This window comes from Pinus tabuliformis, chromosome X, assembly GCF_031772625.1.
Source record: "Pinus tabuliformis cultivar Carrire ecotype Pingquan chromosome X, CPIR1, whole genome shotgun sequence".
Taxonomy (NCBI): Eukaryota; Viridiplantae; Streptophyta; class Pinopsida; order Pinales; family Pinaceae; genus Pinus; species Pinus tabuliformis.
In genome coordinates, this window is record NC_142308.1 from 75,525,823 (window position 1) to 75,552,851 (window position 27,029).

Here is a 27,029-nt window from a genome sequence, read left to right on the forward strand (position 1 = left end):
TAAATTGCATTTCAAGCTAGGTACATAGTAAACATCATCAATTTTTCTTCTATCACCATCTCTAGTATAAACAACAATCATTCATTTTCCTGTAACACATACCTTAATATCATTACCCAACTTGACTTCAGACTGAATACTGGTGTCTAGATTGGAAAACAAATCTTTGTTTCCAGTCATGTGATTGTTGCAACCACTATCTAAAAACCAAATATCATTCGAACATTCTTGAGTCACGTTACAAGTCATAAACACGGGCTTCTGACTGTATTCAAATACCTCTAAGATGTGTGCAGATTGTTTACCAACATGTACTTGCCTCTTCAAACACTTAGTAGCAAAATGGCCATATCTTTTACAATAATAACATTGAACTTTAGAAATATCATACCTTTGACTTCCTCGATGGCAAGTTCTATTGTAACTCCCCTTTAAATTAGGACGGCATTGCTGAGATTTCTCTTCATGATCATAATTATCTCGCGGACGTCTTTGATATCGGTTGCCTCGTCCTCTATTACTCGATCTTCCTCTACCTCTTCCTCTATGAAATTAAAGTTGAGTTTTGAAGCCATTCTCCAATGAGCTATTATCATATCTTGACATCCTCGATTCATGTGCAATCAACAAACCAATCAACTCTTCACTTTGCATTTGACTTATGTCCTTGAACTCTTCTATGGATACAACAATCGCTTCAAATTTCTTTGGCAAACTTCGAAGGACTTTCTCGATCACCCTCTTGTTTGAGAGGTCTTCTCCATATTGTCGCAATTGATTAACAACACTCATGACTTGAGTCATAAAAGCATCCACAGTTTCACTGTCTTTCATTTTCAGATTCTCGAAATCTCTTCTCAAATTCTGCAGTTTGACATTCTTTACTTTCGCTACACCCTGATAACATGATTCAAGGATGTCCCATGCCTCCTTCAAAGATTCTGCATTTGATACTTTTGAAACTATCACGTCATCTAAGCCTTGTTGAATAAGGCCAAGAGCTTTATTGTCTTTCTTTTTGTTTTCTTTCAACAATGTTTGTTCAGCGTTTGTAAGAGCCAGCGTCATCTAAGCCTTGTTGAATAAGGCCAAGAGCTTTATTGTCTTTCTTTTTGTTTTCTTTCAACAATGTTTGTTCAGCGTTTGTAAGAGCCATCATCACTGCCTCATTAGCGGGCTCGGGATATCCATCAGTAGCAAATCCCCAAAGATCATGAGCGCGCAACAATGTTCTCATTCGAATAAACCAGGAATCGTAACTTTTCCTAGTTAAAATAGGAATTGACTGAGTAGTATTGGTATTTGAAGCCATTTTAATTTGGTTTACCAAGTACTTTAATTTCTCCAAAAAAAAACTCCTCTTGACTCAATCCAAAATGGTAAAAAAAACTTCAAGTCATTAACCAGTTAAAGTTAATAATATAAGTAGAGCCACACATAGTGAGACAAAAATACTCATGGAAAAATAAATATATCCAATGCCAAAGGAAGTAGAGCTTTAATATAAATTTCTTCGTTCAACTGTGTAGATAAAATTGCTGAAAATAAAAAATGTCCCCATCTACTCAATTGAAACTTCTCTGAATTTAAAAAACATTCTCAGAAGGCCTTCAAATATGGAATTTGAAAAATAATTCTACTGTCAATCAAAAACTAGCAATATCATGACAGAATAGCTTACAACATTGGTAGTTGCAACTTATGGCAAATTTATCTATTCTTCTTTCAAACTTCACGCTGCCCCATCCAAACATTGCACACTAGCCTCACAAATCTTCAGCAGAGTATTGCAGCTCTATTAGACCACACTCAGCAATGGATCCTCACAAAATAGATTCTGCTTCACTCTCACATTTCAACCACAACAATTACTATTCAGTGTAGCATTAAACAACTTTAGCAATGCAATTTTAGTCACAAGCACTCTGCATCATCTGCACTGCACATCAGTTTTGTGCAACCTCACAACAGTTATGTTCAACCTCACACCGCAACAAAGTTTAGGTACACAGCAATGGCTTCTCAAACAAAGTCCAAACTGGCTCTGATACCAGATGAAGGAAACAGAGATACATAAATTCATATAACAGCAGCTACAGCTGCTTAATTACAGAACCAAAGAAATTACACAACCAAAAACCGAGAGTGAATTCTCTTCCTGGACTAAGCATATGTATTTATACCAAAATTAATGTCCGTTACAGCAATTAAAATATTCATTTCGGAGGAGGTGCTGCCCTTTCATTCTATAGGCGGTGAGGGGGTGGTGACCTCCGGAAGAATAAAGAGCCAAGGCGGTGGCAAGAAGAGCCAAGGCGATGGCTGTGGTGAAATAATTATTTTTACAATTGATAAATAATTTAAAATGCAAATCAAACCATACATGACACTTAATTTGAAGTTGATTATGAAACATTGATTGTTTTTTCTTAGGGATCATGTTTGACATTTTTTCTCTCCTACTCAAGAATTTTTATGATTAAGAACTTTCTCAACGTTCTTCGATATTCATTGGAAACGCTTTATCAGTTCATATAATTCCTAAGAATCTAACGGAATATAGGAGAATGAAGGTGAAATAAAAAGAGGATAATATATGAAATGCAGAGAGACAACCAATATATGTGGGAGATCAAATAGAGTTGGAACATTGGATGTTCTGGTCAAGATTTGCAGTGTCCAAACTCCATATGTAACTATATTTTTCACCTATGTACATGAAACAAAAAAAAATTGGTGTACTTAAATTGTTCACTATTATTTCATCACACGTCATTCAGGTTAACAGAAAAGATAAAGTGCATATGTAGGCCAACTATTACTTCAATCTATCAAAAAAGTATAGAAATGCACTGCACACTCCAAAATAGTGTACAAAGAATGACAATCTTTATCATCTGAATCAGCAAATGCAGACTACTGGCAAACAATCCACACAATGCTCATGTCAACACTAAAGACTCTGTAGCTAATATGAACTAATAATTTAATATGACATACATAATAAGGGCTTAAATATAACATTAAAAAAATAACTAACAATATAATAATATCAATAGTAATGAAGAATCACTAACAATATAATAATATCAATAGTAATTAAGAATCACTAACGTCGTTTTTTTGAATGGGCGCTATGATTAGTTGCAACCATAAAAAGAAAAATAAAAAAACCCAATTCAAAATGAGAACAACAGAGTAAAAATAAATAAATGGAAGTTCCACCAGGTACAATATTTCCTTACTAGTTGTCGAGGATGCCAAGACTGATCTCCTCAAAAAGAATAAAGATTTGCATGTGGATTGGAGACGAAGCCCAACTAGTATAAAGAATGGAGAGAAATGACACGTAGAAACCCTGGCAGAGTGCTGAACGCCACCTAGTTGTGTCCAAAAGAGAAATGAACAAATGAACCAAAGGATGGTATTTCGCCCAAATGAGAATCTTATCCACAAACTGCCATAGATCTACCAAGGAAGAATTAGGACCGTCCGATTCAAACTGCCCACGCACTACCATGTATAGAGCGCCTACCTGGATCCATTGAATTGATCCATATGGCCAGGATGTGGAACCACTTGGATTAGTCACAATCTACCTTCGTAAACCCTATGCATAACAATAGTATGAAGGGGAAATAAAACTATGAAGCACACTAATGCAAATGTATAGTCCAAGGTTGGAAAATATATATTAAAAGGTTGAGCAAAAATATTAATCCCATTAATATAGTATATGGACAAAAGGGTATTACACTTATCTAATTATAAGAAGTGGGAAAGAAATAATGTTGAACATTATATACTAGAAAATAATTATTAATATATATATAACTTAAAAAGGTTAACATATTTATAGGTATAGGAAAACAATATATTGATTACCTCTAGATTTTCTATGTTATAGTAAGCTAAATAACATGCATGAATATGGTTTCGAAGGGGAGAAGTATGGTTTGCAAGAAAAACGAAATGACTATGAGTAGGATGACGAGTACAATGCTACTATGAAATGTCTCAAGGGTAAATGAAATTGAAAAGCTAGTAAAAAGCCTTATAGGCATAAAGTAAAGAGTGAATAAGAGCTAAGGGAACTAACATACCAAAAAAAAGAAATAAATTAAATATCAAATTAAATAATAACCATATAAAAAATAAAATATAAAATTAAATAATAATAATAATAATATAATAAATAAAATATAAAATTAAATAATAATAATAGTTGTAGTATAATTTTGAGGTAAATTATAGGATTCAAAAAAAATTAAGTGTCTTGTACTATTGTGTTTATAATGTACACTCAAAATAATAAACAATTTTATATTTTAAGTTATAAATTAGTATCATAAGATCAATGGATATGTGTGTGATAATAAAAAATGTAGATATGCATAAAAAGTAAAAGTCTTCAACTAAAGGAATTATGTCATCAAATTATTAAGCAACACTTCTTCATGTAGGTATTTTTCATAATGTATGTAAGCACATTCCTATTTTAGATAATATGTCAGCTTTTGAGTTTAATTCTTTATGCATACAATCAAAGGATATAACCCTGAAGATTATAATCAATTCTAATATTCCACTAATCCAATAAAGACATGTTTAAGGAAGTATAACCTCTCAGCTAATTTATAATAGTCTTTAAATCCCCTATCATTTGTAACTTTAGATTGTTGAAGTGACACAATCAAAATGACTAACATAAACGAATGATTCATATTATTATAGTATTTTTTAGGTAGTTGTATATAACTAGTCATTTATGTTAGTAGTTTTCATTGGGTCACTTACAATTGTTCATTTTTTGTAGTATTTCATCGAGAAAAGTTGTGGTGACTAACGTTTTAGTCACCTAGTCACTAGTTTCTCACTTTTTACTCGTGTGCACCACCTAATAGTTGGTAAAGACATGGTTGGATGAGAGGAAAGAACCCACAATTTTTTGATTATGTGACACAAATGAACGGAACACCACCTAGAATCTCTATAATCTTATAGGATAGATGAAAGGACTGAAAGAGAAGAAAGAGGAAAAAGGAGGTGAGAAGAAGAAGGTGGGGGCATAGTTGTAGGGGAAACAATCATTTTGTGTCGAAGGATTGGTCAAGACAATCTCTCAAGAAATCAATGGTGATGGAAAATGGTTGCAGAGGAGTAGAGGAGTTCAACAAGCTAAACTAAAAGACTAAATTGGGTTAAAACTTGGGTTAAAGACCTTCAATTGAGCTCAGAAGAGTGAGGGAGTCACTATGGCCCATAGTATCAGAGGGAAGTAGATAATTCCCATGAAAAATGGACTTCACCTTTTAAGTCTATGACCTAGGCTTTGGTTTTATTTTGTTGGGTAACTATCCACTTAAAGTCTGGATCCAACTCATGACTAGTCAACTACGAGAAATATTACAATGTAGTTGACTTATGGTTGGGTGGAGAGTTGAAGTCCCTCGTTTAGTTTCAAAATAATCTAACATGCTTAGATAAGTATAATGGTTTGTGCATAGTTGGATTATGGATTATGACAATATATGTTATTTAGTGGCTGATGTATGGCCTTGAATCATTCATGAAATAATTTTTGATTCAATGTCTAATCATGGTTGACCAACTCTCTTGTTTTTCCATTATTCTAATGAATTCTTAAGTTTTGTGATCACTACCTTCTCAATGAATTGCAGGTTGCTTGATATGCTTAGGACTAGTAACTGAAAATCACCCACGATTAGCTTATTGTCTTCTTATAAGTTCTTAATTATATATTATATTTAAGAATTTAGGTATCCCATTGTCATAACCATTATTACATGTTTTTTAAGTTGTTATGAGTTTATTTTCTATGTTGCGGGTTGTTTAAGGGAAAATTTTACTTGCAGTAACAGGTTACTTTAAACCCAACAAGTTGTTCTGAGTTCCTTCCCAAACAATATATGTGAATGAATAAATGGAGCTAAGGAAATCATAAAATCCCAAGCACTTTAGATCACAAGAAGGAAATAGAGAACATGCATCTCAATGTTAGAATATTATCTATATTTGGTGCTGCCAACTCTAGGAAGATCTCCCCGAGATATTTACTCCTGGATATCCTAAATAATGTGCACATGGATAAGGAAACCAATTCAATATTCTATATCTCTTGATTTGAACAAAAGTACATCCTTGAGTTCTCCAAGTATGTGCCCTTAATTTTCTTCTTAACCTCTATGTTCAGTGGTGTGTATGCAAAATTTTATCACAATCACAACTCTAGCAACATTTCAACATTAGTTCATTTCCTCTCCTTGTGACTAGTGAAGAGCTCAATTTATATAGTTTTTTCTCATGATTGGCATTAATTGATCCTAAAAAATTTCTTGACCATACCATAGGTGATGATCAAGTTATACCAAATCAATCATTATTTTAATCAACAATGATTATTTTAACCACAGTTGTTAAACTGGATTGCAACTAAGCTCATACAATCAAATTTTCACACTGTTTCGGAACTCTAGTGCATAGAGGGTGTTGATGGGATACTAGTTCTATCCTCATAACTAGGCAGGAGTGTTTCAAGGCCTTTGGTTTTAGTTCCCACAATAAGGTAGGAGTGTTGAACCCTCAAAGCACCATTTTTCTGATGTTTCACCAATCAAAATTTGATCGTGTGATTTGATAAGGTTGTTCTTGTCTTCATGACCCTAGGGGTGGATTTTTGAGCCATAAAAGATGACCCCTAATGTATGAGGTCAAAAGAGAATCTGATGGTTGAAATACATTACAATAAGTAAACTAGACAATGAGGCAAAAAGAGACCGCAAATAAAATACCTACAGAGACTCAAAATTATAGTCATATACGTGAACAAGTACATCCCCAAGGTAGGCATACCCATACTCAGTACCGATAGAATAGAGCATAGATTCACACAAAACATATTACAAAATAATTTTATCAAGGACAAATCATGATACAATGTAGATCTCTAACACAATAGCTATCATTAGGGTTGATCCTCAAAGTACATAATGTAGTCTCCAAACGCAACTTAGTAGAGGAAATGATTACGGGTGAAGTAGCCTCAATGACCCAAGGTCTTGGAAATGTCCCAGTGATACAACTCTACTACATGTGAATGGATGAGCTGATGTCAAGCATGCAAGGAGATTGTCTTATTATCGGGCATTGATATATCATGTTAACGGACATGGGGGAGACCATTGATAATGAAAATGGTTGCCAAGATATCTAACACAAAATATAGATTGTGAATGATTGAGATGAATTCAAGCATTCGATAGAATCGGTCAACATGGTTCAATGATGAAAACCCAATACAAATCATGAGGAAACCTACCACTAATGATTGTGATCTCCAAGGTACTAGATTGTTTCTTGATCTACATCTTGGATAAGGTGTTGAAGTCGAGGAGAAGAGATCCATCGAAGTAGGGCCTTCCTGTATCCCCCATTATTGACATGAAATTAACACCAGGATAAGGTATCTGACCATATAAAATGAAGAACTGATGTACAACTGACATAGAAATTTCCAACACAAAAGGTATGATTAAATCTATAGAGGTATAACTCTAGTTTGAGGCTTCACTTGAACATTTAATGACACAACATAAAAGTGAACTTGGTGTCATAGAATGAAGAATAACGACATACATGTTGGCCACATAGGAGGCATTGTCAAAGCCCATAGATTAGAATGGTGACCAATTGGGTGAGATATTGACTCAATAACAAAGTGACTCGACTCAAGCTGAAGGTGTGATTCGAAATTCTGGAAAAATCCAAATTACTGATGCTGTTGGATATTCTACCAACAACAAGGGATCTCCCAGGGATAAATCCCCAATTAGACTCTCCTTCATTTGGAGTGAGAGTTCCATTTGGAATGTCAACCCGACTGCCATTTTTCTTGACTTATCATATGTCTTGGAAAAAATCAACAATATATGAAAGAACACCATCACTTTTGAGATGTGAAAGTAATGTTAGATTTGTGAAATGTACAAGGATAATGTGCATAAAATAACTCCACGAATAAAATAAATAACATGATTATTTATAAGAAAAATGATAGCACTACTCTAATAAAGACACATATAATGATCATGGAATAAAGATCTTCTTAGGAAGATCAAATGGGGGGAACAATGATGTGTGCTAGGGTTTCTCTTCTCTCTATAGTTGAGGAGATTGTTGACTTATTGACCGAATCTAGAGTTGCATCTCTCGACCACTACGTTGGAGGAAAACTTGTGATCCAATTTTATGCGCCGAATGAGATATGATTCTTTGGGATATCTCTTCGATCATATTTGAAAACCATTTCTGAATCCCCTATCGACTGTGAGAGAGATGGTAGTATTTGTCTTTTTTTTATTTATTGTTGTGGGTCAGTTCTGGTCCAGTAGAAATGAAACAACACTACCACGGACTTTCCTACAACGATTTATGTTGGTGGATCTCTGCATTAGTGATAACACACTTTGGGAGTTCTAAAAAAAAAATTGGGGGTGCACAAATCATCGATGATGAGCCCTGAATTGCCCATGCCATATGGGAATGATGGAATGCATGTCCAATGGTATGCAGGTACAAGCCATATCTAGATTCGCATAAGAGGTCGGAAGGTATAGATATGAATTCCTCTCCACCTCCATCTCTTGTCACAGAATATATACCGAAAGAACTCAATTGATGGACTGAAATCAGCACATCGACCTCCATCATCAATTTGGTATATATAATAAATATTGAACCTCCCCTACCAAATCTAAGATCTCTACCCATATTATGCACAATGAGTATCAATTAAGATGGATTGGGATCAAAACTAAGGTTTTTTTATCCATTTTCATTGGATCTACTCTCAGACATAATATATCTCAAAAGTATTAGTATCAAGGAACTCGTAGTCGAAGATTGTTCCATCATTTCAGTCTCTGCTACATGCAACAAAATTGTCATGTCGCATCGAACGGAAGCTATAAACGCATGACTCCTTAGATGAGGAAGAAAATAACCCTTTCCAAAAATTTTTAAATACCCCTGATGGTAAATCATCATTAGTTTTGGTGTAGACATCTGATAAGGTTTCTCAAATGAAGTAGAATATCATGCAAAATATGGGCTATCCATCACATCAGAAAAATTGATTTGTGGTGGTAGATCTATGCAGGATGATCGAAGTCTACATGAATACAACATGCTTCATGCGACCACCATCATCCTAAATTTGAGATTGAGAGGCAGAGCAGCTGGATCAAGTAACTCAAAGGGAGCAGGAGGTGTTGTTGGCTCTAGCTTACCCAAAGGTACATAATCGAATCAAGAAAATATAAATGGAGGTTTGTCCTTCAAAGAAATCCTCTAACGGAAACCAATAGCTACAGTAAATCTAGAACAAACACACAATATCCCCAGTCCATTTATAGTGGAGCAACTAAATCATTTCCGAGAACTGATTAAAGGTCTTCTGTAAACAAACGATCTCTACACAACTAATGAAGCACAAGCCATCACCTATAGCTTTAATAGTTTCTGGCCAAAACTAATGGACCTTTTCCACTGGATATTCTCAAATGGGACAAAAAACTATGAAATACACCTCTATTCCAAGGGTTTCTTCATAGTAAAGTTTTCATCATCAAAGGATCGAGAATTTGTCCTTCAGGAAGGTCCATGATTTTGGGGGTCGAAGAGACTTTTCAATACTCCATGGTTCCCATATTTTGATGCAAATACCATGATTGTATCAAGAATGTCGATTTGGGTCAAGCTACATATCCTCCCCCTTCATTTTTTGCATCACCAAACTCTAGAAGGCATTCAAAATCTCTTAGGATGATTCATAATGATAGACATACAAAGAATGGAAGAACGAATATATACATTTTCCTAAATATGTGTGGAGGTTCACCACAATAAAGGTTTGTCGGATCACATCCACTTATCACACAATAAGCAGAGTTGGACTCAATTCCTAGGTTTTGAGAACATGACCTTCAGATGTAGAATATGTCAACATATAGGACATGTAGAAGACACAGGCCCTGATGCAAAGAAAGAGTTGTGAAGGAAGTTGAAAGCAGGAAAGCAACCCAAAGGATGGAAACTTTCCTCAAATATGTCAGCAGAGGAACATGATGAAGGAGAAAAGGATCCCATTTCCAATGAGGAAACCCAAAATACACAAGAAAAATAAGGAAAGGGGGAAGCCTCTCATGAAATGAGATAACTATAGGTCCTTGTGGCACAACTAGTGAGGATACCTGAAGCAAAGGACTCTGGAGAATACAAACATCACCATGTCTCAAATAATTCTGACTTAGACAAGGAAATTAAAAGAATAGAAGAATAAAATCAGCTAGCTATTGTATCATCTACGTCAACTCAAAGAGAATGGCAAAAGGTAGAAAAGAAGATGGAGAGAATGTTAACCCTTTCTCTTCACCTATTAGCTGATTATTTTGTATGAAATTATGATCATAAATCTTGACTAGATGATGGAATGCTTGCAAGCATATACAACATATAATTTTGTTTTCATTAGTAAAATTATGATTTTTCCTTGGGAAAAAAAGACACATATTATGAAATAATTTTTAATTTATTGGAAAATAATTTTCAAGAAAACACGATCATGAAAGAATAAAGTCATATAATTTCAATTGACATTTGTATTAAAGACAAAAAAATAGTTCATTCCCTTCAACACATGTGAATACAAACACATACCACAACCATTACAAGAGAAGTCTTACAATATGTTTTGATATATGCATGAAAAAGATGTCTGACTCAAAGAGCTTCTGATGATTATATAGAAGTACCAAGATCTGAAATTACAAAGAGACTTCACTTGATCCAATAGTGGAACATGGAAGTGAAGGCTAAAAGTCCCTTTGCTTGAGATATGAGGGTCTATATAAGAAATGAGCTGATCATTCACCTCCCTTATAAATCTTGAACTTTCCTCATGACTTTTTAGCTTCCATGTGAACTTTGGAGTTCCTTGTGACTTTCCGATTTCTACATGACCTTTAATTTCTTTGTATTTTCTAATTAAAAATATATACTTAGACAAAATTATGGCCAAAATCATGAAAATAAAATATAAACATATTTATGTGCAAATTTGAGTATAGTTTATAATTCTTGCACTATGACATTGAGCTCTTTTGTAATGTACTCATACCAAGCCTTGTATTCTATTTCTATATCTTTCACCTTTTGTGATAGCTTTTTCTCATACCTCATTTTTCCCTCTAAAGCATCTAGCACTATCTTCTTTGAGCCCACTTGTATATTGTTCTAGAGCATAGCTAGCTTAGTGTGCAACTTGACTAGTTTGAAATATATTGAAGGATAGACTCCTTGGTTACTTCCAAGTATTCTTGAGTAGCTACATTTATTATAACATCTAAGGCCTTCTTTACCTCTTTCTTGAAAACCTCTCTTTGTTTCACCTCTCCAACTATACCAACTGAAGGTATCTTGGGCACTTGGACCAAAGCCTCGAATTCGGCATGCAATTTCATGTAGGTTGATATACTGTTGGATATGTTTTTTTTTGTTGATATAAGTTTTCAAAAGTATTTATACCTGTACTTTGTATATCTCAACCTCAGCTCTTCCTTTCTTGGGCAATTCTACCGGTGAATTCAGATATTTAGCACTCCATTCTTGAATAAATTCTATAGCCATCCGAGCTAGCTTCAATCCTCATATTTTCTTACAAATCCTTTCGGACTTCATATAAAGGGGTAACTACTTCGTGCAACATCATAATTTCATCATATACCTACTTCATAAGGTATTCTAACTCCTTAAGTTCCTCAAGTATTGTGGATTTCAAACCTTCTGTGTTGGAATTTGGAGAAGTCACTCTAGTGTTCAATAAGGAGTTGTTCATTTTTTTTCTAACATCAACCAAATCTTTCTTTAATCTATCAACTTCGATAATAAGATAATCAATATTTCTCTCTATATCCACTGAGAAACCTTTTCCTTCTCAAGCTATGGCTTTCAGGTTCGTTCTCATATATGTAATGATCTCCTTCTCGAGATTTATTGAAATCATAGGATCTAGGTTAGTTGGGAAGTATTTCCTCCTCCCTTGAATGATTTTATGTTTGATCTAATCGAACATGAAATTGGATATATCTAAGATTTGTCTTCTCCTGGTGGCGAGACACCCATTTAACTGAGAAGGAGATGTCCACTTGTGAGAGGCATTAGAGGTAAGATGTTTAGAGTGGCTACAATGGGTTCAACATCCTTTGATTTGTTCTCCTCTATCCTCTCATCATCTAGCTCTTGGGTTATTAGATCTTATTCTAATTTCTTGGACATTTGTTCATCCTCTTTTTTTTTTCTTATTCTCTTCTCCAAGCTATATCCTTCTTTGTTCTTCCTCCACATTCTACTTCTTCAAGGCTTCCTCTTGTTATTTTTCAAGATTTCCTCTTCTTTCTTTTTCCTTCCTCATGGCATCTTACTTATGCTTTCTTGTTCCTCCTTTTATCTTTCCTCTTCTTCTTGTCCCTTCTTTTGAGCTTCTTTGTGCTCTTTCTTCTTATTTTCCTCTTCAGCTACCCTCTTAGCATATTTATCAACTTTAATATTTTTACTTCTTTTTTGTTCTTGTTATTGTTTTCTCTTCATTTAGGAACTATCTTTAATGTCCATCTCCTCCTAGTCTCCTCCTTTTTGCTGATCTAGAACATTCATTATGTTTGAGAGACCTGCTTTTCCTCTTGTTGCAATTTCTCTAGAGGCATTGTAATGCTTGTCAAGTTTCTCCCGCTCTTTTTAGGAGGCCGAGGAATATTTCCATGTATATCTTAGTTTTGCACAATGCTAAGCAGTTATGCCTCTGGGATCATACCAGTGATATCCCATCTCATCAAACCTTAGGTGCTCCAGTTCTGTAATTTCTTCTTCTTCAATATTCAAGTTCTTGGGGATGTATGATCTTATATGCTGAGGAAAGATTGGCCATGGGGACTTCTTTGACTTCTACACTGATCCAGACAACCCTGTAGAAAGCTAATATCTGACCTCTTGCATGACAACCTTGACTATCATGAATAATAGCATAAGATGCAAGATTTGGTATGCTCTAGAGGCTCATAAATGTTCCTTGAGGCGAAATTTTCCTGTATGCCAAAGTTACACCACTCAGGTGTTCACCATCCTATTTTGACCACAATAATTTTAGAGGATGCCATGTCAATCCCCATTCTTCATGGAAAAGGGGCTACCAATGTGATCATTATGAAGAAGAATCTAGAAGAGTCTATACTGTAATCTAGGTAAGAGTTGGAGGAATCAAACTTAAACACTAGTAGGATATCGAGTTGTGTTATAACCCAACCACTACGAGGAAAGGGGGGTTTGATTATACTACAATGCATTTTTTTACATAAATGAGCATAATAACCCTTAATGAATAGGGAGAGAGAAAACATAAAGGATTTGAGAATTGTAGCATCCCACACATCGGGCCTCACTTCCTTGTACTTGCATTCATTTTCTATTCATGGAAAGGGAGAAGGGTAGCCTCACCTTTTGGCTGGGTTCCTAGGTTATATCTTGTCTTAATTTGTGCTTTGTGAGTTTTAATTCATTGTTCTCTATTTTCTACACAATTATAATTTTCATGCATAAATAATAAACAATAATTTATAGATCACAAAATATGAGAAATGAACTATGAAAATCTAGGCACCCTAGCCACACTCCATTAAATATCACTTTATTCTCATCCAACTAACAAGATGAAAAGACATTGAGCTAATCATTAGCTTAATTCATTAATGCAGGGTGCTTAATATTTTAAGACCTCCACCTTTGTTCTTATTTAATGCGATTTCTCATTAACCTGCTGCAGTTTAACGTATTTTAAGTTTAGCTCGTCATTCCACATGTCACACCGACTCTCTTGGAGTGTTCATCGAATTATTAGTTTATTCATTACTTTCGATAGATAATACCAATCTGCTCTCTTACAAGGAAAACATTAATCGAAAAGTAGGGAGGACATAATGTTTCATGATCTCAATTGGACTTCATGCAGTTTTTGTGGATTTCTCCGGTAGTGCCAGTGAGAGGAATGATATTGCCCATATTCACCATTGCAGCTACGAAGTTCATAAAAAAGGTGTTCTGATCAATGTTGTAGGTAGTATCCTAAGAATCTGTAGAACCTCCATTAAATAGTTGTTGATCTGAGTGGAGAAGCCCTTTTTTCTTCTTAAATTATTGTAATAGTCGATGTCAAATATGGTAGGGGTGACCACATCTAAGGGTGAGAGGTTGTTTTTGCCACCAACAGTCGGAAAATTTGCCTCGAGAGAAGTGGCGAATGAAGAGTCAATGTTCGGTTCATTGTAGATGCGAGCTCTCAATGAAGTGCACCGCGCTGACCAATAGTATGGGAACCTACACAAATAAAAACCCGGTTATAACCATTAAACAAAGGCGATGAAGATATGTACGCATTATGAGCGCCTAAGGTTAGCCCAATTGTTTTGAGTTCCTGTCATTAAAAGCACTTTGCTAATAATATTTTCGGAGTTAAGATTTGTTAAGAAACCACACATAAAATAAATTATGATGCATTATTTATATTATGATTTACTTTCCTGAGCCTGCTAGAGAATGAGTAATAATATACCTGAGAGTGCAACGATGTCTTTGGTAGAGAGTCCATGAGTTTGAAAAGATGAGACAAGTCCATTGAGGATTGTAGTGGGAGGTAGAATGTCATTGTTTGCAATGCTAAAACTAGCAGTCGTCGAGTCATGCCTTCACAGCAATACCGTCCATGTTGGGCCTCCGGGCTACCAAATTGCAATCACACATGGACCAACAACAATATTTGATTCCATGGAATGAGATATTGTATTTATTTAATTAGTGAATAAGAGAAGGGAGAAATTAATACTTCCACGACTGAATCACGGGAAACAATGGCGAGAATGTCTGCACATAACACAACACCACAACAGGCTGCCTCCAGTTGAGATTTGATGGTGTCCACTATCTATTACGTCGAATCCTCTCATGGAATTATTATTTGGGAGTGCAGTCTTTAATCCGGTAAACGTGGAGTTGTCATCCAATAGTATGGATCCATCGCAACCCTGGAACAAAATTCAACATCATGGGTTAAACAAAAGGGTGGAGATAACTTGATATAAATGGGGATAAATGAAATCCTGGTTTCGCTTTCTTACATTAACGAAGCAGTCATGAATGTGAAGGCGGAACAAGGACGCCCCCATCCTTTTCTCGATCGCCACAGCTTGCTTCACTGCAGCTTGCACTATGGAGAACGCCATGGGACACGATTCGTCAGAAAACGTTGAGACGAGCTACCCATGCACATCGTTATTAATGGAGCATATAATAAACAATAGAACTAGAGAATTACATGCAAAAATCTTCATGATTAGTGCTATTCTTGCCAGAGCAGAGAATAGAGGGGAATTGACAGTGGGAAGGCAATATGTGCGTGTGGAAACCTGGGTTAGACTTTAGGGCGTCTTATAGTGAGATGTTGTCACAAACCCATATAACTGCTATACATGTAATATATAATTAACAGAAATTTAGTGATTTCTTTTAAATTATTGAAAAACATAAAAATACAACTCATTATGCTTTTAGCGCTAAAACTATTCCAATTATGTACAACACTATGTATATAATTGCAGTCGCGTTCATTTATTGCTGCTAGTTAATTTCATAGTCGGATTAGGTCTTTATACAACTTGCCATGGTGAATTTTTTGGCTTGTCAACCCCTCGTGAAATTACTATTCCAGTGGTTGTTTATTCTGCATTTAATTGGCTGAAGATATGTCTGCCCAGATCTGTCGATAGAATGGATCTGGACTCTCCTATTGGACTAGAGCTGGCCCTCCTGGCCTCATTACATGTTCTCCATCTACAGTGGCGATCGCTGCCCTTCATCGAATGAAGGAGGTTTCTCGTGCTTCCCAATGCAACTGTTGAAGTCTATCCCTTGGCCTTCTCTGCAAGGTATTGTTTGTTTTTCCTATGCGGTGAAGGTATTGTTCACATTTCTTTTTTCCATTCTCCGTCATGTTTGATGAGGGTTAAGGTTTTATGGTTGTGTTTCTGGTCATTGATTTGATCGTTGGCCCTGCCCCTGCAAGTCGTCGATTCTCTCCGTGGAAAACATCTACCTGGAGGCGACCCCAACCCGATTTGTATCTCAGCTAAGGGCTTCTCCCTACTCATGTCCGTGGGTTTTCCTCTTGCTGTTATAAGGAGCATTTCTTTACTAAATTGAGAAGAATGAGTTTTATTTTTGCTACTTTACCTATTTCATTAATAGTTCTAACATATGCTTCCCTATTCTCTTTCAAGGTAGAGGGCAAGGCTAGTGATGGGAGCAGGAATCTCAGGTTTTCGTTCAGTGCATCTAGAGAAGATCCGCCAAGCTTATTCACCGGGTACAGTCTAAAAGGAGGCGTTGTCTCCTATCTTGTAGTCTATACGGTTTTATCGCAACTTTAGATTAGATGAGGAAGACTCTTTTTTTTAAGCATTGTAGTTGCAATTTTTCCAGGATATCAAGCATCTGAGCTTAATGCAATGTAATTTATGTTAACCCTCGCGGCTGGCTTGTTCAACCTGGCTACGGGGTAGGCAGAGACTTATTCTAGTGCGAGCCCTACTCGCTTGTTTACTTAACTGTTGTTTGGATTGTGAGACACGTTCTCGACATGAATATATGTATATATATATAAAATAATGCATTTATGTCTTAGGCACATACAGTTTATATATTTCTTTACTTGTTGTTAAGCATATGGTTGTGGTTTCCGCACTCAACATTTTCACGCCTATCTTCATTGCAACTTGCTGGTTATTAGCTGTGTTACATTTTTTGTAGAATCGATGATAGTTTTTGGCCGTCTGCAGTAAGGGTTTGTCTCCCTGTATCATGCCAAATAACATTCGGCTTTAACAACTTAATTCCTATCTTCTGTGGTTTCTGATAATGAAGTTATTTGTTAAATCTATAGAACTGTATCTAGTCCTATAAATGCCGGAAATTCCGCTTCTGTAATTTTCAACAGTGCCTTGAACTTTTGGGTTCGATTTGCATTTTTCCTCTGTTATGATACTATTTCATTGTCTTTGAATTTGTCATATTCTATGCTTTCAACTATATCAGTTTCATTTCTAGGTTTTTGGCTATTATTGAGATTAAAGGTCATGCTAAAACCCTCCGTAATGATTAAGGGTTCCTTGTGACTTGGGTTTTGTTTGGAACCAATACTCGAACCATCATCAGGTTTCCTTGACATTCTCTATTTATTATTTGGGGTAGACCTCTATTAATATAATGTATTTGGAGCTAAAACCTTGTTTTCCTTAAGTTTTTACAACGTCTTCGTAGTAACAGGTCTAAAGAAAATATCCTCTCTAGCAAAGGGGATTGCAAGTCTGGTTTTAATTTTACCTTTACATTCACTTTACTATCTATTGTTTACTCTTACGAATATGATAGATTTTAAGTAAACTAGTTATAACTTTTACTGATAACAAATACAAAAGAACTTACTTGCTAAGAGTTCTATGCTTTCCCTTCTTTGGGTAGCCACTATACTAGGCAAATCTCTAAATTTACTTATATGTATAAAGCTGATTTCCTGTCAACGGTCTGCCACCAGACTATGACCTGTGTTCCTCTTTTTCCTCCCAACCATGAGACTGCATTATAGCGTTGTTCCCTCCCTGCCCCACAAGTTGTTCGTGACATAAAGGAACTATCTTGAGACTATTTTTCTCATGGAAACAACTATCTCGTCTAAACCAGACTTAGCTCTCGAATTCTTCCTCACACTTCAGCGTAGTTTCCTCTTTTTCTTTCTTTTCCTCTTTGTTCCTCCTATTGATCTCAAATACCCCTATCCTCTTGATATTTCTTGAATAAATCTTCAAGAAATTAGTTAGGGATAGGTAAATGTCAATCCTAACTACTTAACATGTAAAAAGACAATATTTACATATAATTCTTATTCATTCTTGCATAACTTAAATTAGCAAACAATTTTTTTTTTATAAAATAATAATAATCAGTTTGTTGAGTTTTGCAGTAAATAAATAATTACATTCGCTTTCCCCCCGAAGATTAAAAATCATCCTGATGTTTCTCTTCTAAAAACATATTTTGAAAGGCCTCTTTCATAACCTACTCATCTTCCGAGGTAACATCCTTTGGCCCATAGTATTTCCATAGGACTTTAACTTGGGTGATAACTCATTTATGCAGTGTTACTTCTCTCTAATCGAGTATACCCAAGGATTCGACAAAGACTTCGCCTTCCGGTTCGACCTATACACAAAAAGACAAAAGTTATTCAATATTCTTTATTATTAATCAGCCTGTTATATGATGCCCTCTGTTTAAGTAATCTTTCTAAATTACCTTGATGTCCTGCCAATTGATTATATGTTTAGGATCATATATGTATCTCTTAAGTACAGAAAAGTGAAAAAAAATTATGCACACACATATGGCTAGTTAGAGCAAACTGGTAGGCTACTTGCCTAATTTGAGCCAAAATTTGAAAGGGACTGCAGAATTGAGGTGTCAATTTAGCACACCCAGTTCATTGCAATGAGCTCTTCTTGGACAGTACCCGTACATACACGTTATCTCCCACTTGAAATTTTCGAAAACGTCTATTCTGATTAGCAAAATTCTTTGTCGGTCCTTAGCAACTTTCAGGTTGGAACGTACCTTCTATACCATATCCTCCATTTCTTTCAACATGTCCGGTCCTAGCATCAATTTGTCTTCTGGGCCACCCCAACTTAAGGGGGTCTTGCACTTACGTCCATATAATACTTCAAATGGACTCATATGTAATGATGTGTGGTAATCGTTATTATACGCAAACTCCACCAAATGTAGGTAGCCTTCCCATTTGGATGGCTACTGCATTACGTAAGTCCATAGCATATCTTCTACCACTTGATTTACTCGCTCAGTTTGTCCATCCGTTTGAGGATGGTAAGTAGTGTTGAAGTGCAACTATGTGCCCAACCCAGTAAACAAAGCGTTTGAGAAGGCTGAGGTGAATTTCACATCTCAGTTAGAAATTATCATCTTGGTCATCCCATGTAATCTAAAACTGTTTTGCATAAATATGTTAGCAATCTGCACAACCTTCAACGTTGACTGTACCAGTATGAAATGAGCAGATTTTCTCAGTTTGTCAACCACTACCATTATGGAGTCATTTTTCCTCTTTGACTTGGGTAGACCGGTAATAAAATCAATGGAAATGGTTTCCCATTTCCATTCTTGAATAGGCAATGGGTGGAGTAATTCTGGCGAGTGCTAGTGCTCCGCTTTTACTTGTTGGCATTCCAAACAGTGGGCTATATACTCTACCACCTCCTTCTTCATACTAGGCCAGAAAATTTCCTTCCTAAGTGAAGTAATTAACTTCTGGTAATCGGGATGGCCTACATACGGACTCTTATGACATTCGTCTAGGATTAAATTTTTAAGATTTTTCTGATTAGGCACATATACTCTTTTCCTGTAAATCAGTAAATTTTCTAAATTTACCTCATATCCCAGTTGTTTCTCATGACTATTCAAAATTTGAGCTTTCTTCCATAAACAATGATATTCTAAATCTTGCATTGTTGCCTCTGTAATTTTCTCATAAAAGGTAGTTTGTGATTCACTGAAAGTGATCTCATATGATGATCCAAGTCTGGGTGTGATGAATGACCCTTCCAAGACCTTTTACTTTCATGATGTGTTAAATTGCATTTTTTTAAAAGAAAATTGATGAATACATATGCATGTTGTAAAGAAGAAGGAACATGACAATCATCAGCACATGAAAACATAAGATGTTGATAATGAAGTTCGTCTAGGAGGGACTACGCCTCTGGACCCCGGTGTGAAGATGGTGTAGGCCGTTGCATTAAGTTCTATCAATAGTAATGATGTACATTAGAGGTGATGTCGCTATCATACTGTTGGCTTATATGCACCTGACCCAGCTTTGAAAGAATTATTTAGCCAAGCAAATCCCGCAGCTACCGGCCCTTCCGGCAACAACCCACGAAGCGCGGGCTGAAGTCTCACCCAAGGTAGCAGGGTAGGGTGTTAGAACCAAGTTTCTGCACCCTTGGGATGTCAAGATGTGGTTTGGAGGCTTTGCGCCCCTTTCTGCAGCTTTGCGCTGCACTGTATTCGCGCAAATCCGGAATACCTTTTACTGTCTATTAACGCGTAATCTACAGATCTAATCTAGAAGTATTGCAACCTAGATCTACATGGACATTAAGCAGACATTTATCAGATTTATTCAATTTTCCTAATACGATTTAAACCCAGATTCACAAGTATTCAATAAGCGGTGCGCAAAAATCAAATAGTCTTATCAACCATACAAAATGCCAGATTCGTGATAATTCAGAGATCACAAATAATTCACAGAATGAACTTAGCTTTTATTTCCACTTCTCACTCATACAACTAGATCCACCCCGCGCACTCAGCTGCAGGGGTCTGTGCACACAATTGCGGACTCTTCCAGGCCTCTGCACACATAGATGCAGAGCCTCTATCCTCTACCCAAACCCTTGACTCAGACTCACAGACACTTTTAGAGTGCTTCCCTCAACAACCCATTACAATTTAGATCCTAGATCATGTCCCCAAAAAGAACTGCCTTTTCCTCATAGAGCTGCGCTCTATTTATACCTTCCTATGGTCCACGGACCGACTTAATTCCTATTATTTTACATTATTTCTTGGGCAGACAACCCTTTGACTCGACCTTTTACATTTCATGCTCCACATACTTCGGAGTTTTTACAATAATTTAATCCTAATTTCTAGGTTTTCTACCCCAAAACCGTTACGCAGGACCTCCGCTACCCAACAGTCCCCCAACACAATCATCGTGACTCGTCCTGAGTCACTCGCTGGCGTGGCTAGATGCTCTACCTTGGCTTTGTGGTTCACCTCCCTTTGAGTGACACTCGTCGTCCTGCATCCCCTTCGTTGCCTCCTACAGTGCTTCGTCCGACTCTGGCTTCTTTGCTTCTCCTACTTCTCACAACCAATAATGCTCATTCTGCTCTGCTCGATTAACACAGAACACCCCCTCAGAAGATTTTAGGGTGAGTGGGGGAACCGCATACGGGGCACCCTGGTACCACCGTAGCCATTTCCAACCTTCGTATCTTCTCTTCGTATTGCCTGTTGTAGCTTGTGTTGCAATTTTGCAAGACCTTTACTACTGTCTGCAAGATCCCCATTTTTAAGGAGCCAGAGAGCCAACTTATTAACTTCATATCTACCCATAGTCTTTGTCTATTGATCCTTTTGCTTGTCTGGTGTAGTTCGCCAGCCTACCCTTGGGCGAGGTGACAGCATCCAAACAAATTCTACTTCATGTCTCCCTTTTTCTGGTACATCCTCTACTGTTGATGTGGCAGTCTCTGGGGTGCTCGCAACTGTCAACACCATACCCCTTAGAGAGTCCTGCTTCTTCAGCGGCCATATCACCACCCTCGGGGTTACTCGTGCAAAGAGAATGAACAACTGCATATTGAGACCTAGTATATGTGTTCCAGAAGTGTAGGTTACCCGGTGGATCCCCCTCGGTGATTTATAAGGCACGCAAATTTCAAATTCACCGATTCCCGCCTGTTCTATCATCCTCATGTAAAATTTGTGGCAGCTCATTCCATACTTGGCTCTTCTGTTCCGCTTAATTGCTTGCCGCCCACTCCCTTTTTCCATAATGCATAAATATTGTCATGAATAGTGCTACCAACAGTCATTGTTCCTCTTACGGGCGCATTTACGTGATTCGTCTTGCGCAACCGTGACCCTCATGTTTGGCCAAATGGATGTGCACCCTGGTATTTGTGCATCGGTCCCCCAGACTGCTTTATCGTCCTGCACTCTCTTTCAACTGGTTGGAGCGGTGAGACTACCCTCTGAACGGTTAGTCAAGTGGTCGGTTCGCCCGTGTATAGTTTTAGGCAACTACCATTCACTCTTCCCAGGAAGGGGTCTCCATTGAGTTTGGCAAGCTGAACCGCGCCCCCATCGGTAACTTCTTTGATGACATAGGGTCCCAACCAATGCATGTGGAGTTTACCTGGGAACTTCTTGAACTTACTGTCATATAGTAATACTAGATCGTTTTCCTTGAAAGTGTGCACCTTGATATGGTGGTCATGCCATGCTTTCTCGCGCTGTTTCTGCACTTGCTAATGGAATCCTACCAAAAATTGTTCCTCCTCCAGTTCTTCTAGCTGCGTGAGCCTTTCTTCCAACACCCCGTGGTCTGTCATACCTGTGATTGTCATGATCCACAGACTAGGCATAACGGCTTCCTCGCCATAAACTAACCGAAAAGGTGTCTGGCCTGTCAACTTCTTGCACGTGGTTCGGTATGCCCATAGCACACCTGGGATGTGCAAGTCCCAGTAATTTCGTCACGCATTATAGACCTTAGTCAACGCGGTCTCCAAAATTTTGTTGAATGCTTCAACGGTCCCATTTGCTTGCGGGTGGTATGGCGTACTCCGTTGGTGATATATATGGAATTCCTTAGTGAGTGCACTGATCGTTTCATTCAGAAAATGCGTTCCCCACCATCGTGCAGGCGTCGCGTACAACGCCCACCTCATCACTTCAAACCGCTGGTGTTCTGGTACTGTGACTTCAAATTTTGTCAGGAATTCATCTATTATTGTCAGCCCATCATACGTTGGCATTTCGTGATCCTGGGCCTTCATGCAGTACAGAGATTTAGTCACCATGTTGCAATGTAGTGTGGTCACTCCGTTGAACCTGTTGTGCCACTACTCGTCTTCTGCATCTGACTCGGACGTGCAAGATTCTCCATAGCCTTGTGATATTCTTCTATCTTCCACTATCTTGACCCCTTCTCGCCTTTGTGCAGCCATTCTGTAACTACAATCTATGTCATCGTCGCTTTCCCTGTCACGCACAGGTTCAATGTAGCGCGGTCCTTCAGCCGGATCTAGCGGAATGACCATGCAGAGCGACTTTGTTTCAAATACCATTTTTCACTTCTTTAAATTAATAATCCCATTCATGTTGGTGGCCCAGTATATCCTTAACAATGCAGGATAGGGTGTGCTTTCATCCATGAACTTAATAACTTCAAAGTCCGTCTGAGCACTTGCGCCATCAAGGTCCACCGTAACTCCTTGCAGCCTTCCCATGGGCAATACTTTCTATTGATTTTCCATCCGTAGTTGGATAGGAGACCATTGTAGCGTAGGCTTACCCATGCGCTTCCAAGTCTGTTTAGGTAGTACGTTAGCATCTGAGCCTAGATCCAAAATGACCTTATCCATTTCATGCTCGTTGATCTGGGCTGTTAGTCTCATTTCCCTCCTGGTCTATGATGCATGTCTTCCCAACTTTTGAATGACACGATGTTCACTCCATCCTGCGCATTTATTTATCAACTCTTGCAAGCCTCTAACTGCCCTATTTTCATGAAGCAATTTTATACCTATCTCTAGAAAGGTAGTTATCATCAAGGGATCCCTATCTGCCTCCGGTTGATCCCTACTACCTAGAGTAGAGACCTCCGCGAAGCTCCCTGAGCTTCCAGATATGTCTCCTTACCGACCCCTAAGTTCCTTTCATCCGCTCCTGTGGCCATGCCACTTCTCAATACCATGTTGACTTTGGGATCTTCCTCGTGGGGTTTGGGCCTCATCATCTACACATTTTGGGTCGTTGTTGGTTGTGCTATCCTTTATTCGCAAATATATGCTATCAGCGTAGGACAATCTATCAGCTCATGATTGAATTACTCAAAGTAACTGCACAAAATTCTAGTTGGGTTGGTACAATCCTGCGTGTAATGTCCTGGTCCCCCACAGTTGTAGCAGATTAGCTGCCCGCGACCCCTTCCTGGCCCCATTCCACCTCGTCCTTGTCCTCAGCCCTGGAACCCACCATGCATGATCACCGCGGCTAGATCCTGACCTCACGCCTCAGTCTGCATTCTGTAAGTAGGTGACTGGTCCATTAACAATTGGTAGCTATGACAGTCTCTTTCCTCGTGGCCCATCGACCTACAAAAGTTACAAAATAGATGCTGGGGGTTATGGTTATATTTTGGTAATAGATGACAGTCATCAGTGTTATGCTTTCCTCCCACCTGATAGATTGTGCACCAGAGTGGGGCTGTCGTGCTTGGTCCTGCCTGTGCCTCTAGTTGCAATAGGGTTGGTCCCCCCGTTGCCGCGAAATTCACTGAGACCGGGAAATGATCTTTATCGTGTCCCTGGCTTCTGCACTTTATGCACCATACTTCCTCCTGGACTTCCGGTCGCGGTACCTATTCTTGTTTTAACTTCTTCATTTCCAAACAAAAATATTGGATTTGCACTTGGATTTGCTGAACTCCCAACCCCGGGTCTTGTAACAGAGTTTCATGTAACCTCATTGTTGTCTCTGGCACTTCAGCCTGGGTTGAGATCTTCTATTGTGATAAAGCCATCCTCAAATGTGGTGTTAAGGATGCCATAAACCAAGCGCAGTGCTGCGCATCTGTCAATGTCATGTTAGCCTTGTGAATGGTACTTTTCAGTCTTTGGTCCAAATCCCACGGGGTTTCGCCAGGCATCATTGCAATCTCTTTGAACCCTATAATCGACTGTGTTTCTGACTTGGCTGGCTAAACTCCTTCTTCAATTCAGTCTGGATTTCTGCTGTCCCCACCATTGGGTGATCATTCGAGTACTTTATGTACCATGTCAGTGCTCAATCCTACAGTGCGGTGATTAAGGTAGCCTTTTTGATATTATCATCCGCAATTTACTGCATGTTCCATACTGATGTTAACATGAACCAGAATTGTTTCGGGTCTTCGCCTCCTGCTCCTTTGAATATCAGTAACTGGATCGCACTCATCATTGTTACCCTTGAACTACTACTGTTCCTGGTCCCTCCACTCCTTTAGTTCTTTTCTTTATAGAGTCCCCGTGTTTCACACTATACACCCCTTAGGCAGATCCCGGTCCTGGAAACGGAACCATTTTTTGGCTTATATGGGCCTAACCCAGGTTTGGAAGAATTATTTATCCAAGCAAATCTCGTAGCTACCGGCCCTTTCGGCAATCGCCCGCAAAGAGCGGGCTGAGGTCTCACCCGAGGTAGCAAGGGAGGGTGCTGGAACCAGGTTTCCACACCCTTGGGATGTCTAGATGTGGTTTGGAGGCTTCGCACCCCTTTTTGCAACTTCGCGCTGTGATGTATTCGCGAAAACCTGAAATACCTTTTACTGTCTATTAACACGCAATCTACAAATCTAATCTAGAAGTACTGCAACCCGGATCTACATGGTATTTAAGCAGTCATTTATCACATTTATTTAGCTCACCTATTATGATTTAAAACCAAATTCACAAGTATTCAATAAGCGGTGTGCATAAATCAAACAGTCTTATTAACCATACAAAATGCCAGATTCGCGATAATTCAGAGATCACAAATAATTCGCAGAATGAACTTAACTTTTATTTCCACTTCTCACTCGTACAACCAGATTCGCCCTACGTACTTAGCTACAGGGGTCTACACACACAGCTGTGGACTCTCCCAGGCCTCTACTCACACAGCTGCAGAGCCTCTATCCTCTACCCAAACCCTCGACTCGGACTCATAGATGCTTTCAGAGTGCTTCCCTCAACAACCCATTACAATTTAGATCCCAAATCATGTCCCCAAAAAGAATTGCCTTTTCCTCATAGAGCTGCGCTCTATTTATACCTTCCTATGGTCCACAGACCAACTTACTTCCTATTATTTTACATTATTTCTTGGGTAGACAACCCTTTGACTCGACCTTTTACATTTCGCGCTCCACATACTTCAGAGTTCTTACAATAATTTAATCCTAATTCTAGGCTTTCTGCCCAAAAACCGTTATGTGGGACCTCCGCTACCCAACTCATACAAGGAAAATTCCCTCACGCAAGAGTGGCTCCAAGAGATGTTCCACTACGGGAATTCTATAGAAAAAGGAATCCTATCAGCATGACACAAACTCATGCATGATGAGCATCCCACCAAAATGGCATAAGAGGGATCTTAATGCAAACATTCATGACGACAGCATAAGTATCCCATCAACATACAAAAAAGGGATATCAAACAAAACATGATAGATCATGACAATAGGTACATCACACAAATGATTCAGCATCACATCAAGCAGGAATCATGAAAACAGGTAAGGAACAAGATCCCACATTAGACATCAAACATGGATCTATGCAACACAATGCATAGCAAAAGAAGTACATGAACACACTACATATACCTCACATCCTGGTTTAAGAAGAGGATGTCAAACTATTGAAGCTACTTGGACCATTGATCTCACGGCATCAAATCTCATGAATGACTTCTCGTACATGAATGTCGACACCTACATTCCACTTTAAAAAGTGGCTAAATAATAGAATGAGAAAATGAAAAATCTGAACGCGCTATCAGATTTGTGGTGTCAAATAGTGCAAAATCGACTATCAAATTTTTGAATTCTGAGAAATTGAGAATGTGGGGCTCAAGGAATCTTTTAGATTGCCCCTAGATTCCCCAAAGATTCTTCTCCATGGGTGGACTAGAAATATGCAACTCAAAAGGTGAATCTAACCTCGTCATTGCGATCCCTGCGGAAAACCATGAAAAATGACTGTAACTTGACTATATTCCGACATGGAGAAAACTTACCTCGGGAAAATTTCAAGGATCATGGCTCAACTCCCTGTTTCTACAGCTATCATGGTTCCACCTCCATACTGAAAAAAGGCCGAAAAATGAAAAACTATGATGGAGAAATGGACAGCGCCATTGCGTTCATGGCGTCAAGAAGTGCTCAAACCATATAAAATTGGTCAAAATCTGACAAAGTGAAAATTCGGCCCTCCTGCGAAATTTTTCCTTGA